The sequence below is a fragment of the Heloderma suspectum genome, chromosome 5 (genome assembly GCF_057233095.1).
Source record: "Heloderma suspectum isolate Gila_16-S chromosome 5, 16-S_ref, whole genome shotgun sequence".
Lineage (NCBI taxonomy): Eukaryota > Metazoa > Chordata > Lepidosauria > Squamata > Helodermatidae > Heloderma > Heloderma suspectum.
This window is the reverse complement of record NC_139462.1, coordinates 172,075,900-172,089,239: the sequence shown is the minus strand read 5'-3', so window position 1 is coordinate 172,089,239 and position 13,340 is coordinate 172,075,900. Positions and strand designations below refer to the sequence as shown.

General features: G+C 45.4%; 1 protein-coding gene across 2 annotated transcripts in view; it reads left to right on the top strand.

The window, feature by feature from the left end:
* The first annotated feature begins 7,633 nt into the window (after positions 1-7,633).
* LOC146344831 (ubiquitin-conjugating enzyme E2 E2) overlaps positions 7,634-13,340 on the top strand; it is a 201,792-nt gene continuing 196,085 nt past the window's right edge. For both annotated transcript variants that reach the window (XR_014792322.1, XM_084858339.1), the window contains exon 1: positions 7,634-7,870. The gene's annotated coding sequence lies outside the window, so the exon portion shown is untranslated. The remainder of the gene's footprint in view (positions 7,871-13,340) is intronic.

The following is a 13,340-nucleotide window of genomic DNA, read 5'->3' as shown; positions in this document are numbered from 1 at the left end:
TCATAAAGTAATCCTGTAAGATAAATCACTATTATTTCAATTCTACAGATGGGGTACTGAGGACAATAGTATAGTGGTTTGCCTATGGCCATCTAGTGAGTTCATGGAAGAGGTGAGATTCAAACCAAGGACTTCCTGACTGTACTACACTGAGAACAGAAAGAAAAAAAAGACTTTCCTAATAGCCCAAATAAACCTAATCTCACTTACAGGCCATAATCTCAGGACTTAATGCAACACTGAAACCTCAGATCCTACCCACCTTTACTTGGAAATAAATCCCATTGGTTAAGAAGGACTAGAACAGCAGCCTAATGGTTATACTTTCAAGAAAAAGTTGAATGGGGCACAGCTACCTTTGAAAGACCAGGTCCGCAGCTTGGGGGGGTCATCTTAAGACTCCCAGCTGTCCATGGAAGCTCAGGTGTCAGCTGTGAGCTGGACAGTGCTGTACCAACTCCATCTGATACGGTGGCTACGCCCCTTCCTTCCCGACCATCTGCTCCCATCGGTAGTACATGCCCTGGTCTCCTCTCGTTTAGACTACTGTAATGTGCTCTACGTGGGGTTACCCTTGAAGACGGTTCGGAAGCTGCAGCTGGTACAGAACGCGGCGGCTCGCCTGATTAAAGGCAGCAGCTGGCGAGATCACATCACTCCAGTGCTGGAGCTGCACTGGTTACCAGTTGTTTTCCGGGCCAAATTCAAGGTGTTGGTTTTGACCTTTAAAACCCGATACGGTTCCGGCCCAGCCTATCTCAAGGAGCACCTCCAGCAATACCAGATAGGCCGCTCAACAAGATCAGCCTCGGATGGCCTTCTCTCTGTCCCATCAGCCAGGACAGCTAGGCTGATGAGGACGTGGGAGAGGGCCTTCTCTGTGGTGGCCCCCACTCTGCGGAACTCCCTCCCTAGGGAACTCTGCCATGCCCCCTCTTTAATGAGCTTCCACCACGCACTAAAAACGTGGTTGTTCAGGCAGGTATTTGGGGTTGGTTAGGGTAATTTTAGAAATGTGATGTTTTTAATGTTGAATTTTAGTGTTTTGAACTGTTTTTAATGTTGTCCGTCGCCCAGAGTGGCTGGGTGACCAGCCAGATGGGCGATTAATAAATTTAATTAATAAAGAAAGAAAAAAGCCTTCCCTGACTAACTAGCCATGTTTTAGATAACATAATCTGATTTTAATTGTTTAATTCTGTATTTTGATTCTGTAATTATTTTTATTGCTTACTACCTGGGAATCTTGCCAGATATCTAGTGGTATATAAATCCTGTAAGTAAATAAGTAGATAAATAAAAAAACATGATTATAGTTGGTCTGTAAACTGTTCAGTTTTTTTGTATCTACAAGGAATCATCAGAATCTAGCCAGAACTGACAAAGCAAGTCTTATCTTTGTTGTTCTTAATGTGCATGGTTATTTGAGCCCAGCAGTGTGCAAATGATTAATTCCCATTATGCATGTGAGTGTGTGTAGGCAAAGCAAATATGCAAAAGTATGCTATATTCTAAATGGCTAATGCCGCCAAAGGTGGAAAAGGGAAATTACACATGCATGTCATAGGAGTGCACAATGCAAAATGGATATTTCTCCCTACTGCCTTTCAATATTCCAGGCTGGGTCTAGCTCAACACATTTTTATGCTCAAGGCAGAGAATAAAAATTGCGCCCTCCCTGCACTAAAACCCCCAAACTTGTAATTTGTGGCTGTTTAACAACACACACAACCTGCCCTCACACTACCTTACATAGTAGGGCTAGTCTTTTTCTGGTCTTAGGACCATACTTAATACTAAATTGAAGTGTTTGCATAGCGAATGCAAAATGGAAGCACACTTATTATCTTATTTTAACATGGAACACATGTTGGCAACTGTAAACTGTATATTGTATGAATGCTTTTAATTCTTGGAATAGCTTTGTTACATTGAAAATGTTATATTCTAATTCTCTAAATATAGTGCAAAGGATAGGATAATGGCTTTAAATTATCTCATATACGTGTTTTATGTAATCACAACCTACACTTTAGTGCTACATATATCAGTACAAGCTGATCAAAAGATGATTAATTAAAAACAAAAACAGAATATCACCTACGTTTTCCTCATGTCCTGAAGGCTACCTTCCGCTAATCACCAACCTGAGATTTATGTTTATGTTCTTTATTCAGTGAACCAGCTAAATCAATTTAGGCATGGTACCATAGGCTAATTTTTAATTTCATTAAGAGCGCAAATAAAATAAATCATGGCTGCAATCCACTTATCCAAGAGTAAGTCCAATTTAAGACAGTGGAAATCACTTCTTAGTCAACTTGTATAGGATTGTGCTGCACAGAATTTTATTATAAGTACTTTTCTTCTCAAGGAGAGAAAGATTGGCTTTAGGAACCTTGCTAACCTAGAGTTAATTATTTTTATCCAACAGTAAATTGTAGGAACCTTCAGCATGGTGGACCCCTTCCTGTGGAATTCCCTGCCTTTGGAGGTCAGGCAGGCCCCATTATCGTGTTATTTTCGGAGCCTCCAGAAGACATTGCTATTTTGAGAGGCTTCTTCCGAGTGACCAGCTGAGGTTTATTAAGTTCTGAATCTGTTCTTTTAAAATGTTTTAGCTGTTTTAATTATGGGGTTTTATTCTTTTATCTTTTTCACTGCTCCAAGCTATTTGATGTGGAGCAGTATATAAATATTGTAAATAAATAAATAAAATAAATTTCTGATAAGTGGATACAAGATGCTTTCAGATGAGGCTATTAATATGCAATAATCTTGCCTTGTTTACAGAATTTTATTTCAGGGGTGGGGTTTCCAGATGTCATTGTCATCATCCACTTGTAACTCTCCCGTATTTTCTCACTTCTTCTGTCATAGCAGAAAATTTGTTAAGGAAGATGGAATAGCTACACAACGGCTTTTGAGTGTTAGCGCTAGGAACCCTCAATCTGGAAGCATAGTAATTAATTGCCAAAATGTAGTCATAAGTATAGTGATGTCAACAATACTTGTAGCTTTTCAATTTTCTAAGAATGTCAGTGGCTCCTATACTCTAATATTACATATTTGGGTATACTGTAAATACTGATAATCTTATTTCTCCTACTCTGAAATACAAGTTAAGACATCCCTTCCCCCCGCCCCTATTTTATTAACTGAAAGCACAATGTCTGCCATTTGGTTGAGAAGTCTGAGGAATGTGCAACACTTTAAATGTAATATTTTTATATTTTGTAAAATAGATGTATATCTTAACTACATATATTAGCAGAATTGTTTTATTGAAGCTACATACCATCTTTTTGGACTTTTTTCTTTCATCTCTAAAATATATACTTGTTGTAGCTCGGAGGCAGATACCCAGAAGTTTTACTCCAATCAATACAATCAACGTTCATGCTTGACAAAAGTCTTCTGCTCTGTCCCTCCTCTCTTGGGTAAATAGCCAACAATTGTGAGCACTACCCTAAAATTACTTTTCAGTGACTTGGAGCAGTGTTCCAGGTAATCTGTGCCTTTGCAGCATTCAGGGATCTGTGCACCTATTATTTAAAGCCCTAGGTTGTAAAAGAGAAAGAGAGACAAGGAGAGAGAAGGTCCAGACAGATGGCAAATTGAAGTTGACACACAGTGATTTGCCCAGTGTCATTCAGCATTTTCTTAAATCCACATCTAACAGTCTGTCTTCTTGACCACATTGCCTGAATCTTGTGTCTGAGCCTGGAAACCACTAGCTTAATTTTAGTTCGAGTTTCTGGAAACTTCTGGGTGTCCAGTTTATCCTCTCATATAATTCTGTTCATCTGTCCAGTGACAGAATTGTAATCTAGTTCAGACATTACACCTCGTTTTCAGAAGCCATCCTCAGATACAACATACTGTCTCAGTAGCTACAAGAAGTGCTACCCATTGCTCTACCCATGTATCTGTGTGATAATCTTGCTATTTCCTCCTTCTCCGTGGCTGTACAAGGGATTATGCCACCGTTTTCATCTTAGCTACACAGGTGTGGTGATGTCTCACTATGAAGTATTGGTTCCTCACTAAATAAATTACTATTGGATACACAATAAATAGTAGATACAAGTATAGAAGATACAAGTATACTGAATATAAAATATTAAAACATACAAGAAATATAATAGAAAATTCATTAGTTAGAGTTCAATGACATAGTCTAATGTCTTTATAATAAGTTTCTTAGCCACAGCCTGGAATATTTTCTCTCTGGTTCAACAGAGTGGTGTGGAAGCAATTATCCTTATGAACTAAACAGATTATATAGTTTTTTAAAAAAAATCTTATCATTGCCCAGGAACCCAATACAACAGTCCCAGAGTTTGAACAAAGGTACAATATTTGAAGGCCAGATTTGAACTAAGAGGAAGGGTGGATTTGCAAAACCAGAGTCAGCATGATGCCACAAATCCTTCCTTCAGTTTAAGGTGGGGTAAAGTATTTAAGGGTGCAATCCTATGGCTACTAGTCAGCAGCTAGATGGCTATAGGATTGGTTGGTTCCTGGGAACTGACCTCAGAGCCCGCACTCCAAGGTCGGTTCCCTGAGAACCAACCTCCACTCCCTCCTGCACTGCCCCATAGGCAGCACAGATCAGCCCTGCACTCCACACTCAGAATAGCAGTGTGGAGCAGTGAAAACGGGGCATTCCTGGGGGTGGGGTGGGCGGAAGCGCCTGACACTTCCTATACGTCATCTGGCGTCCACCAGCCCGCTCTCACTTCCCGCAGCTAAACAGCCGAAATCAGTTGTCTAGCCGTGAATGCAGGGCGGCTGAAGCGTGGCGGAGAAGATCCCCTCCGCGTTGCTCCTGCCCTGGACAGGCGGCCACCTCCAAGTTCGGAGGCCGGATAGGATAGTGCCCTTCGAGAATTATTATTTGTTGTGCTACTCAAACCTGTTTTTAAACTTATTTATATTTTTCATTTGTTAAGCTAATTCAAGCCTCATTTTAAACTACAAAAAGTATCCAACGATGTCATTGTGTTAATGCAAATTACACTGCATCAGGGCATGGGACCTCTAGTGCAATTCCAATATTATTAGCTTGCACAATGGAATTCCTCGGAAAACCCGCTGCATAAGTGAACACTGTTGGCATTGTGCCAGAGGTCCCTTAGGTTAGCACAACATAATTTGTGTTAGCGTAACGACATAGTTGGATACTGCCCTAACACTATTTCCCCTTTTTTCATCTTCTTTCAGTTTATTTAGATTAATATAGCATTCTGCTTGAATGCTCAGACTTTGCAGTTATAAGATTAAGAATAACTTATGACTCGGCCTTGGTCGAACATCCTTGGTACATTCTCAGAGAATCTGTTATTCATTTTTTTCAGTGGCATCCTAGGGCTGCATCTGAGACTTAAAAGGTTCTGTGAAGTTGGTTTCTGGATTATTCCAATGCCAGCATGTGTTCTTGCTTTCATTGTATGGTTAGATATTAGGACGTATAATAGTGTGTTTTAGTCCTGTGAGCCTCTGTCAACTGTGGCAAAACAAGCATTCATGCTGTACTTTGTACAGCATGCTCTTCAAATCTATGAACCAATACTTTTTTTTTGCTTTCCTTTTCCATTTCACTACAGCCCATTTCTTCCTTAAGCAGGATAGAGAATACTATCAACAACCTTTTCACCACATATTTTACCTCATGCCTCCAGCTGGAAGGATGTTGATGCCCAATGTAAAAGAGTTTACCTCAGGATAGTGTGGCCTAACTCTCTATTCTTCACCCTACTCTACTTTCACTGCTTTCTAAGGTCAGTGTCAGGGGTCAGTGCTCATGACTCACAGCCTCAGGGGGGCCCACTCGCACTGACCAGATGCAGCCCCTGGGAAGCTTGGGGTTTTGCTTGATGGTTAGGGGCATGCTCTGTGCCACGCCAGCACCATCACTTCTTCCTCCTTCCATTCAGACAGCAGATTACACAGGGCAGTTGCTGCTCCCATCCTCAGAAAAGGAGACAAGGAGCTGCTGTCAAATGGTCACCTGCCATCTGACTTTGGAAGGTGCAATGGTAAAGACTGGGTCTGCCATGCTTGCACCCAGAGAGTTCAGGAGAGGAAGTAGAGGGGGCAGCAGTTTTTACTTCTTCTCCTCCTTTGGGCACTACTTTTTCTCACACACTAACTCACTGAGAGCCACTGGGCTAATTCCTCCATGCTATGCACTCTGGGAAGACCTGCTAGGCCCAGTTCTCCCCACTGGACCATCTAAGAAAGAGAGGGTGAGTGAACAGGTACAGTCTCCCAGAGCGAGGATGCAGGTGAGAGATCAGAAGCAGTGCTTCTCCTTGCAACCATCACTTGCCTAATGCCTTCTGGGCCTGTTGCTAAGGAGAAATAGCCAAGTGACCCTACAGGGGCATCAGCTACTGGAAGATTCATCCTTCTCCTCCTCTCACATGCCTGTGGTCTCCCTGTGGGCCCAATCCCCACTGCTGTGGCACCAACCACAGGGAGAGCTAGAGGTGCAGTTGTTGCTTCATTTTGCCCATTCACCCTTCTCTGGGCATCTTGACAGGAAGAACTGGGGAAGTGATGGCTGTAAGGGCTGGTTGCTTCTGATCACTGGCCTTGCTCTGGGAACCTCTACCTGCTCACCCTCTTTTGTAGGCGGTGCAGTGGGGGGAACTGGGCTCTGCAGGGCTGCCCAGAGTGAGCAAAGCCATCACCACCTCTACTTAGCTCTCCTCCAGGGACTGCGATAAGAAGGATGGGTAGGATGCCGGGGCTGCTCCTGACATGAGCAGCTGCCTCTGTCTACCGGCACACCTGGCAGCAGTGCAGTTCGATGACTTTAGACTCTGGACTTAACTGGTCCCCTCTTCAGATTGTGCATTACTCCACTTACTTCAAAATATAAGCCTGCCCAGACCTGCTGAGTTTCAGGACCCTCTTGCACACTCTGAGAGGGCCTCTGCCCCAGAGTCCACGCTGCCCTCTGGGCAGGCGAATGATCAGAGGCGGCGGCTCTCTCTGGTCAGCGCCACAGGGCCCAATCCTCCTTCCAGGGCCCCCAGAGAGAGAGGAAGAGAGAGTGCGCGATCAGGCATCTCTGCCCTCCTTACTTGTGAGGAATGGAGCGGAACTGGGCTCCTTGTCCTTGGAGGTCGAGGGGACCCCCCCCCACACACACACACACGGAAGGCATATTACCGAGGCCCCATAACCTGGAACTGGCCGTGTCAGTCTCCCACTCTCAAACAAGGCATAACCTGCCCCAGCCTCCCCGCCCCCTTGTGATTCAGATCTTCTTCCTCCTCAGCCTACTCTCCTCAGCCTCCGCCACACCCCTTCGCTGACCACCGCAGCTCAGCCCCTCACTGTCTTCCCTCGCCTGCACCATCCGCGTCTCCTCGCGCTCCCTCCCGCCATCAGCCTCCCTTTCCCTTTAAACTCGTGCTTTGGCCCCCGCCCTCCCCGCGGCGGCCGACAGCACGCGGCCCCGCTTCCTTACGGCCGCGCGCGCCCGCGCCCGCGCCCGCGCAGCTACTTTTCGTCTCTCCGTCATTCTGGGGAAGCAGCGAGCCAAAGCGCGCCGCCGCCGCCGCCTCCTCCCCTCCCCCCCCGAACTCTTGGCTTAATTGGCCCAGCCGGGAGCGCGCGTACGCGCGGCGGGCTTACTTTTCTTCAGGCGGTGGCCGCAGCTGGGGAAGTCGCCGTCGAGGGCGGGCGCACGAGCGGCGGGCGCGCATGTCTCAGTGACCGGCCGCGAAGAGGAACTCCCCACCCCCTCACCCCCTGCCGGGCGCCCCCACCCACCCTTCGCCCCCCGGATAAGGACTGACACGCAGCCTACCGAAGCTGGAGAGCCAGAGACCCGCGCCCGCCCTTCCTCCCACAGGTAAACGCGCCCTCTCCCCCCCTCCCTGAAAGTGTCCCCCTCCTCAAAGACGGCCGCGTCCCCCGCCGCGAAGCCCCGGCTCCGCCTATCACAGCAAGAAAGGCCAGCCGCCCCCCCCCCCCGCTTTCCGCACCACGATGCTTTATTGCCCATGAGGCAGGACACCGTCCTTACCCTCGCTCCTCAACTCACTTGTTTTGTTTTGTTTTGTTTTGACCGTAATGCCTCTCAGTTAAGCCTTTCCACATCCCTTCTATTTGGTCAGTGTTTCAATGCTGACTAAATAGTTCCCTTTCGCCCCCCCCATCCTCCCTTTCTATCCTTCTGCCCAATCCTTATGATAGATATTTCCCCTCCCCCTCCGCAGCTCATCCCTCTCCCCCCCCCCCGCTCTCATTTTGTCTTAACCCTTCGGTTTCTCCCACAGACACCATCAATTCCTCCATACCACAGTGCCATCCCTCTGTCTAATCACCAGCTGACTGCTTACACTACTCCAGAGTACCATGTAAATGGTCTTTCATCACCTTTCTGTAGTCATAGTTAGGGAGCAGAAAAGGTGGATCTTGTTCTCCCAGCCTTTCTCTGCGCCCTAAAGTGTGGGTTGTGCCTCACATTAGTGGTGGTGTGTTTGGTGAACGCTGAGTACAAAGGTATGCAAGGCTCCTGTTTTTGAGATGCCAAATAATCCTTGCTTTCCCACATAGCACAAGTCCCCTATCATAGGATCTCTTCCCCCACCCCTCATATCAATCGGTGTTGTTATGGCCTGGTAAACATCACACCCCCCAAAAATAATTTTTGCTGTAGTGTCATGACGCTCCCCAGCAATAGCTCCTTATCTCCAAAAGCTGCTCCCTATAATGGTGGGGTCATGACAGCATCCACTATGTTGTGACCCTTTCCACAGGCATGTTGTCACTGGCCCTGACACTCTGCAGTAGGCAACTCAGAAACACAATACTCCTTCCCAAAGTTCTTTATCCTCAAACTCAACCCTTTGTCCTTTCAGCCCATTAGCCTCCCAACTCCTCAAACTGACCATCTCATCTATACCTAATAATCCTGAACTCCAACCTGAGCTGTTTATCCAAAGTGTTGTTCTCTGAAATAGAAGCATTTCATAGAGGAAACACTATTACCCTGAAATCTAGTCTTGCACACAGTCTTCCAAATATAGTTAATACCCCCTATATTTGTGTACTTGGAGGTAAGTCTCACTGAGTTCACTGAGGAAAGTTGGTATAGGATTGCAACCTTAGGATGGCTTCAGATATGACAAGTTTTTTATGTGAATGTCACTTCCACAAAAGTACATGACCGTGTGTGCTGTCTTGTGTGATAAACTGTTTTTCCACATGGGATTTCCATATGTTAATCTGTGAAAACAGACATTCATGCTCACTTTTCTGACCAAAGTGGTGGATCAGTTGTTAACCCAGCATATTTTATTTTATTTATTTATTATTAAATTTATTAATCGCCCATCTGGCTGGCCACCCAGCCACTCTGGGCGATGTACAACATACAATAAAAACAGTTTAAAACAATAAAATTCTACAATAAAAACATTTTCTAAAATACCCTAACCCACCCCAAATGCCTGCCTGAACAACCACGTTTTTAATGCACGGCAGAAGCTCATTAAAGAGGGGGCATGACGGAGTTCCCTAGGGAGGGAGTTCCACAGAGTGGGGGCCACCACAGAAAAGGCCCTCTCCCTCGTCCCCACCAGTCTAGCTGTCCTGGCTGATGGGACAGAGAGAAGGCCATCTGAGGCTGATCTTGTTAAGTGGCCTGTCTGGTGTTGCTGGAGGCGCTCCTTAAGATAGGCTGGGCCGGAACCATATAGGGTTTTAAAGGTCAAAACCAACACCTTGAATTTGGCCTGGAAAACAACTGGTAACCAGTGCAACTCCTTCAGCACTGGAGTGATGTGATCTCGCCGGCGGCTGCCTTTAATCAGGCGAGCCGCTGCGTTCTGTACCAGCTGCAGTTTCCGAACCGTCTTCAAGGGTAACCCCACGTAGAGCGCATTACAGTAGTCTAAACGAGAGGAGACCAGGGCATGTACTACCGATGGGAGCAGATGGTCGGGAAGGAAGGGGCGCAGCCGCCGTATCAGATGGAGTTGATACAGCGCTGTCCGGCTCACAGCTGACACCTGAGCCTCCATGGACAGCTGGGAGTCCAAAATGACCCCCAGGCTGCGGACCTGGTCTTTCAAGGGTAGCCGTACCCCATTCAACACCAGGTCAACATCCCCCAGCCTCCTCTTGTCTTCCGCCAAAAGTACCTCGGTCTTGTCAGGGTTCAGCTTCAGCCTATTCCTCCCCATCCAGCCACTCACCGTCTCCAGACATTTGGACAGGGATTCTACGGCCAACCTTGGTGAAGATTTAAACGAGAGGTAGAGCTGCGTGTCATCCGCATATTGATGACACTGCACCCCAAACCTCCTGATGATAGCCCCCAGCAGCTTCACATAGATGTTAAATAGCATCGGGGAGAGGATGGAACCCTGTGGCACCCCACAAGTAAGTGGCCACGGGTCCGAAACCTCCTCTCCCAGTGCTATCCTCTGGTACCTGCCAGAGAGGAAGGACTGGAACCACCGCAATACGGTGTCCCCAGTGCCCAACCCCTTCAGGCGGTCCAGGAGGATACCGTGGTCAACGGTATCGAAAGCCGCTGAGAGGTCGAGGAGAACAAGGAAGGAGCATTCACCCCTATCCAGAGCCCTCCTCATATCATCTACCAAGGCGACCAAGGCCGTTTCTGTCCCATGCCCAGGCCTGAAGCCCGACTGAAATGGGTCTAGATAATTAGTTCCTTCCAAGTGTGCCTTCAACTGCACCGCCACCACCCGCTCAATCACCTTGCCCAAAAATGGCAGATTTGAGACTGGGCGAAAGTTGTTCAAAACTTGAGGATCCAAGGAGGGCTTCTTTAAGAGCGGTCTTATCACTGCCTCCTTGAGGGCTGATGGCATCACTCCCTCCTCAAGGGAGGCGTTCACCACCGCCTTGATCCCCTCACCCAGTCTCTCTCTGCAGCTCATAATGAGCCAGATGGGCAAGGATCAAGTAAGCAGGTGGTCGGCCCTACCGATGAAAGTAGAAATATTCAGGGACTTCTAGGTTAAAAGGGCTTTCTAGATCCACATGATTTGCATGCGAAAGATCACAGGTTCAGTCCCTGGCATTTCAAGGTAGGGCTGGAAAAATTCCTGCAGAGCTGCTGTCAGTCAGTGTCACCAATACTGGGCTAGATGGACCAATGCCTGACTGTATACAGCAGCTTATGTTCCTATGCATTTTTTTGTGGCTGACAGTGTATATTGTGGCACATGTAGCTTCTTACACAGAATTGGTATCAGTGTAGGGAGTTCATCATGTGACACTCTTGTCCCCCCATATTCTGAGAGAATTCTCCAGTTCATATCATATATTGCCACCAACCATAGCCACTAAATCTCCCATCACATCTCATTCATACCCTTCTATTGTCTGCTGTCCTCTTGATGTACTACTTTTCATCGTTGTCATCAGCATTTTGATAACTCCTTCACTGTACACTGAGTCAGCCAGCCAAACTTATTTACCTCTTCCTTTATTAAAAACACATACCAAAAGCTATCCCCTTGAGCTTTTTGTGTCATAGTCATTATTCTCCCTATTCTTTCCATTGCTTATCTTTCTATTTTTATTGTTAAAACAACCCTTTTATAATATCCCTATATTCTACCACACTAGTACACATTGAAGGGAACCACTTTTTGAATCCAGTTGTTCCCACAATACTCAGCTATTGCTATCCCATTAGCATTTACCTTCTTTGTGCTAATACTTGTATGTCCATAATCAACTCTATCTCCATGCACATGAAGTAAATCCTTTCTTCCTTCCCAGTTAGTAAGAGAAGTACTTTATCGAGAAGCAATGCACCTATTACTATCTCTTATGATTGCTCTAAGTTCTCAAACAGAGGAACAACTTCCCCCTCTCAAAATACATAGAAGATTGGGGATGTGTGAAAGAACAAGCTATAGGCTTTTGTGTGACAGCAGCTTGTGATGGGGAATTTCCAACCTCCCATTCCCCTTCTGGAATGCCCTCAATATGTATTCCAGGCTTGCTTCTCATGGTTTCTTATCAAACTCGCCAGCTTCTATCTTCCACTGTCTATTTCCATTCTTCCCTTTACTGTCCTCATTTTCTTTTCTTTCCAAGGGAAGTTCCTGAGAAGTAAGGGATGTCACATTTTAAAAGTGCCCATTTTAACCTCTTGCCATTTCCAGTACTGCATAATTATGCCCATGACATGTGGCTCCCCACCTCCCTCTAGGGAAATAGGAAAATAGGCAACTTATATCTATTCTACGTCTGTCTATCAGTCTAGAGCAGCTGCTTCACCCCCCCCCCCCATCACAAACCTTGGCCTAGTTGGTTATAAACCAGACACCCTGTTTTCTCCTTCTACTCCCTCTCCCCAACACCACTGTTTTGATCTTTTCACCCTGATTGGTTTCTAATGAAGTTGAAGTGAAGTACACCTTTCTGTTGCTTCCCATGGACCCAGTAGAAATGTTCAATTCATCTTTGCTTATATGAAATTAAAGCTGTTTTAAGAAGACGTAATTGCTGCTTTCCTTTGCTACCCAAATTCAGGTTGCTTGTTGGTAAGGTTCTGCTCATTCTTTGGGGGTGTGGGCAGAGAGGGAGAAGAGGTGAGATTTCTCAGTTTGGTGCATTTTTATTTAAAATTCATAGAGAGCCAGATACTTTGATACTCATGTTTCTGTTTCATTATCTTGTGTTCTTAGAAAGACTTTAACCTCTCTGACCCTTGTGTATCGTATCTATTTCTCTTAGAAGACACTTAAAAGCCTTTCTCTGGATGTGGAGTAATTTAATAGAAAAGGGATTTAGGCAGTGTATTTAAAAAAATTTTTTTTAACTCTGTAACATAACCTTGAGGCTACTTGATTGTGTGTGGTATTAATAACAGCAATGTTTTCCTACAGTGTCATTCTCTCCTGTTGATTTTCAGATCGTTTATTGTTTTATTTATTTTTCTTTTCTTTTGACCACATATAAAAGGTTGAACTTCATAGGCTAAACATGTTTTTATCCCAGTTATATTTAGCTCCAACTTCTTTAAATACAATGGAACTTGACTTTTAGTTTATGTTTTCAAGATACAGCATGGAACCTTGTGTGTGTGTTTTTAGAGGGTGGTGGGAGAGGGAGAGAGATGAGAAAATAGCCAGACATTTATAACTGGCATTCTTTGTTAAAGTAATGATATGTTATGGACTGCTGCTGTTATGCGTTTATCTGATGAATGGTAACCTGAACTTCTGAAACAAAATATAGTTGTTTTTCAACAGCAGTAATATTTATAGCACAATTGTAAGAGCAAGCACATGCTTGGAATTTACTAAAAGTGTTAATCCCTCCCACCCCAG